Below are 6,012 nucleotides of genomic sequence, written 5' to 3'. Positions count from 1 at the left end.
CAAACTACTGAAAACGTGAAACTATTCATCAGAGGCTTTCCAAGCTTCCTATACATTATTTATCTGTGCCTCCGGAATTTATCTCACGACACAAGCATACTCCACAAGACACACACGACTGTGGAAGTATAACTACTACCATACTATCCTTCCACTCACGGTTTCAGGCATGCGCATAGATCATCTCATAAAGATTGCCTCGATGGCCTGGGAGCTCAACCTGCGGATTAGGAAATACTCTAGCCTGAGACCCCTGGAATCCGTAAGGACACGAGTGTGGCCTTGGTCCCCTGATTGGTGATAGTAGAGATCCCCAAAGAGGGGTGACTGCTCCTATAGCAGGCCAGTCAACATGAGCCGTAAGATGGGTCCTAACAGGGTTTAACATGTCCATATCACCATACCCTGTCTGGACTACAGGTGCCAGCTGTGTCAAAGCTGTCCACAGACGGGCACGTGTAGCATAAAGCTCCATACGAAGGGCACGAGCATCCCTGTCTCTATTCTCTAGAATCTCAGCAGTGGACTGCATCAGTGGATCCACCATAGAGGAATCAAAGTAGACCCCACTGAGGTATCCTTCTTCTCCTGGCTAAGAGGCAGGAACATATCAGAACTCTGAATTTTGCAACAATGCATGTCTGGCCCTCATGATGGTCAACATTGAATAGGCAGCATCTTGTACTGCCATGTCAAAAGTGACCCCCAATCCATAAGACCAATGGATCGGCTCCTCAGCTCCACGGTAATCTGGGAATACCATAACAGTGCAGAGGTACTGACTCTTATTAAAATCCCGGTACTGCTCCTCCACTGTGTACTCTGGGTACCAGCGGTAACCTGATACTGACATCATCCTGACTAGCATGGCCGTATGACCTGGCACATCAATGCACCTAGTCAAATGGACCACCTAAAGAGAAGGATGGCCAGGCATATGAAAATAGAGAGTAATGCAAAAGCGTTAGAGCTCTGAAGACAAAATTGGGCACCATAACGATTGTAAATGCTGACAAATTTTTGGAGATAACCCATAAAGATAGGAAAGCGTAACCACTCAACTACCAAGTTCAATTCCATGGTCATCAAAACTTAGTTTCTTTTCCTTGGAATAAAAGAAACCCGAAGTAACTCTCGACTCGTTGTCCTATAATCTACCGATCAGAAACAAGAGCCTAAGAGAAAGATAAGTAACCTAGTCCTTAATCCCTGCAGAGGAGACGAGGATGACCAGAATAGAATAACTTGAGAAGAGAAAGAAAAATCTTACGTTCCATGCCACAATCAATTCCCTCATGTATAACTAAAGCAATTCTAGACTCAACTACGACCAGTTTGGCTTAGTAATCCTACAGTCAGTCAGGCTCTGATACCAACGCTGTCGGGACCCCGATCCTAAGCCATAGGAATCCAGCCTGTAACACATCGCATCTCTTTGTGGTCTCACGCACGGTTATCCCCACGGCTACAGCCTCACCTTAGTCGGGACCGTTTGCGCCTTTTGACTCGTGTATGCAATTGTGTCGCTAGCAGTCCAATGTCAAAGAACCCGGATCGACATGTCTAGTCATAAGCTAAAGCGGCAGTTCCGTACAGGGACATGCATACATGACCCAACAAAGTAGGTGTCGGTCATCAGCGGATGTAGAGGAGTCGTAGCAACCTACAAGGACTCCATTACAACGCGTGACATTTCCCAAATGAGACAGACACAACAGCTAAGAAGGACACATGCCTGTCAACCAATGTGTCCGGAGGAGTGGCGAACTACCATGGCTCGATGGAACCACAAAGGGGCATTTCCCCGTAAGGAGTGCTACTAAGGCATACGACTAGGTATTTGAACCCCATACATATCATGTACAACACACGTACGCATGGCATACAGATATGTATAGATACATCGATGGCATCACAACATAACCATAAATATACAAACTTTATTTAAAAGGCTCGGAAGAGCCTCACACATAATATTACAAGGTAGGGGTCTCACACCCATCATCACAAGTCATACACACAATTCTTACAAGCCAACGGAAGTTTTAAAACTGTCTGAGTACAGACAGATGGAAAGATAAAGGCACATGGCCTGACGATCTACAGACCCATCCTAGGACCAGATCATAGCTCGGATACCAGCTACTCATCGTCGTCGATGTCTAGATAGAACCCTCCATTAGGGTAATTAACAACCTCTGCCACAATTATTAAGCAAACGTGAGTACAAAAGTACTCAGCAAGACTTTAGGATAAACTATCTACTCATGCAATGTATCAACAAGGAGTGGTGGGGTTTCATGCGGAAAGCCATCATTTGACTTTTGGCTAGACAACTTGCATTTTTAAATAGTTTAGACAACTTTTATTTTTCGCACACGAGTCCACTGACACCACAACAATACTCCATCGTGGAATCATTCCGTCTCCCTACGGGAATGTCGTCCACGACACTAACACTTATCTTGACAATTTTATGAGTAGCCATTATAGTTATCCATGAACAACATATGTTTCCAAGTAGTCCATATCCACGGACGCGGCTATTCGAATAGATCATAACCCTGCAGGGGAGTACTTCTTCACACATGCTCTCGCCACTTATCGCCATGTGCACGTCATGCACCTCGGCAACCTTCAAGCAGAAGCCCAGCGAGGGAGTCGGCCACGAACGTTAACCATGCTAATACTTAGTCCAGGTCTATCGCCTATCTGAGGGTAACGCGCACGGAAGTCCGACCGAGGTTTCCGCCATGTCCCCAAACGATGTGCGCAGGGTTCCCAAGCCCACCATCCGGGTGCCACTTGGTACACCGTGTCACTGCCTATCGCATCATAGCCCACCTCTAAGGTCAGCGCTATGCACGGCCTCCAACATGACTATAAACACCAGAAACTACTTGCAACTCCTGGACCGAGTATTAAGCGATTAATAAGTCGAGAGGGTCAATTAAGTATCCCAACATGTGGTAGTATCTAGTCTTGGATTACATACACGGAACTCGGTTCCTAAGGACAGTTCCAATGAAACAACCCGCCATGTACTCCTACATAGCCTTTCACTGGTACCTTTACCAAATCAGGTTCAACACACGACCTTTATCAACTGAACACATTCTCACGATCCTGTTCATCACCCAGATGACAGACCATACACAACTCTAAGCATAGCATGCATAGCAGGATAAGGCACATCATGGCTCAAGCATCTACCAGGTATGCTTGGTTGGAAAGTTCGGCTATTTACTGTGACAAGGACAGGTCATGCAAAGGAAGTGGGTTCAGCTAACGTGGTAAGAGCAATAAGTAAGTGCAGGAGCGAGAACATGGGATTTATCGGGATGATAAAAATGGTTGCTTGCCTTGTTGCTCAGCAGAGCGACAATATCCGTCAGTCGGTTATTCGGTGGAATCCGGAGGAGCGGAGCCTACCGATAGAAATGACATCATTCAATATCGATCATATGCAACAAGATGCTCTGGTATCGATCATTCAATATCATCAAGATTCAAATATCACTTCAAACCAGGTATTTTCGAATACCCTTTTAATTGATTCGACCTGATGCTTAGGTCATCTTGTTTTAACATGCATGGGAATGATATGTTGAGTTGCTGGTTGTGATTGAGCATTGTTTGGTCATATCATTTGAAGTGGAATTCAAATGAATTTCAAATTCCAACACCAAAGAATTTATCAAATTTAACCAATTCACCATTTTGCATGTTTGGTGAAGTTAACATTTTCAAACATGTTTGAAAATGACATATTCAGATTCCTTCGATTGTTCTGATCATTTTTCATATATTATTTGTCCAATTTGGAGTTATACTAAAACTTTTATGAATTTCCAAAGTGTTGAACTTATTCTAGAATTATTTTTAAATAGAAAAAACTTTATTGCATCAACATGACATCAGCAGGTCCAACTGGCCGTTGAAAGTCAAACTTGACCAGTGGGACCCACTGGTTAGTGACCCAGGCCAGTTTTTAATTTAAATTTAAGTTAATTAGTTAATTAGCAGAGTAGGACCCACCTGTCAGTGACTACTTAGGTTAATTTAATTAAGTTAATTTTATTTTTACAATTACTAATTAACTAGAGGCTGGCGCCACCTGTCATAGACTCAGGGGCGTCAGATCCACCGGCCGCGAGGTCGTCCTCACCGGCGGTGAGCCTCCGGCGACCACCAGGATGTCGGAGGGGCTCGGAAATCTCATCCCGATAACCATTTGCACGACAGAGGGCACCAGAGTGACTAGCGTTCACCCGCCGTTCCATTTCTGCACAGAACCGGGGCTGGTCAGGCCGGAGATGACGCCGGCGACGAGCTTGGCGGCGGTCGAAGCTCGGGCGTCATTGGGGTCATCGAAACAAGGGGCTTCACACGCGGGGCTAGGCTCCTACGACATCTACACGACGCCCTGAAGCCATTGGTGGCATTAGATGGACGAGCCGTTCATCGGAGGGCTACCGGCGACGAGCTCCCGCGGCGGATCACGTCGGGCTCCGGTGAAAACAGGGCTAGAGGAATAGATCGAAGGGGGAAACTTGGGGGAAATCTTGCTAGGCTCACGGGGAGTGCAGTGGTAGCACTAGCTTGCTCGGGGACGGCCTGTAGAGAGAGAACGCCAGCGGCGAGCTTCGGTGACGAGGAAGAAGACGACCGCGTCTCGTCGATTCACTGCATCCTGGCGTCGGGCTCATAGCTTGGGAGCTTCAGGGAGCTGCGGCGGATCTGTTGCATGTCTCAAAAGGAGGAGAGGTGGGCTAGAACGACGGCGAGCTCGAGCTCGGGCTCCGCTCTAATGGCGGCAGAGAGGGATGAGGCAGACGGGGCGAATGAGGAGAGGGGAGAGCATGGAGAGGCTGCGGGGAGGTTACCCCCTCACGTGCCAGCGCGAAGCGGCGTCCAGGCAGGCGCACAGGTGCGTGGCCGCGCCGGAGAATGCGGCGGCCACCTCCTGCTGCCCACTGGCGAGGAGGAAGACGACAGAGAGGGAGCTGGGCTGGGCCAGGTGAGCGACAGGTAAGCTTTTCCCATTTTTTTTGTTTTTGTTTTCTGTTTTGTTGCTGATTTGATTTGCCATTTATTTTGGCTCCAAAATTAGTTCAAAAATTATTTTGAATAGCCCTGAGTGATAGTTGGAATATTCTTAACTACTCCTGAGGTTTGCAACACTTTTGAAAACTTGAAAGTTTTTGAATTCAAATTTAAACTTGAATTCAGTGGCTTTTGAATTTAAATAAAATGCCAAATGTGTTTTGAAAATAGTTTTCTTCCCTGATAATTTGTTTTCAAGAATTATCAGAAAAGTTGAACTTTTCTTGACGCCATTTCGGGTTCATTGATTTTAACAAATTTTGAATTTCCTTGAATATTGAGAAGTGGCTAGGGTTTTTGGGGTTTTGTTTCACCACTTGCTTTGAATTTGTTTCAAGTTCTTGAATGCAATGAATGTAAACATGAGCACAATGGTAAAACCTAGTTAGGGATCCAGGGATGTGACAAGATACTCCTTCGTGTCGGCATTGACCTAGTGGTCGTGGTAGAGGAAGATGGGCGTGCGGCGTACTTGGCACTTCTCGAGGCTATCACCCAAAAGTAGGGGAAAGCCCATCTCTAGAAGCATCTCAGGTATGGCGGCCTGATACATCTCCATCGTAACTACTTTTCCAAACTCTTTTGCCCTTGTTTTGGACTCTAATTTGCATGATTTGAATGGAACTAACCCGGACTGACGCTGTTTTCAGCAGAATTACCATGGTGTTGTTTTTGTGCAAAAATGAAAGTTCTCGGAACGTCCTGAAAATTTACGGAGAATATTTTTGGAAAATATGAAAAATACCTGCGCAAAGATCCACCGGAGGGGATAGGCCAGTGGGACACAAGCCCTGTAGCCGCGGCCTCCCCCCTGGCCGCGGCTACCAGGCTTGTGGGGCCAACGTGGCTCTGCCGCCCCCAATTCCAGTGTTATTTATTCCCTTTCATCCTGGAAAAAATCAGGAG

This window comes from Hordeum vulgare, chromosome 5H, assembly GCF_904849725.1.
Source record: "Hordeum vulgare subsp. vulgare chromosome 5H, MorexV3_pseudomolecules_assembly, whole genome shotgun sequence".
NCBI lineage: Eukaryota > Viridiplantae > Streptophyta > Magnoliopsida > Poales > Poaceae > Hordeum > Hordeum vulgare.
The sequence above is the reverse complement of the archived record's forward strand: the minus strand, read 5'-3'. Positions refer to the sequence as shown.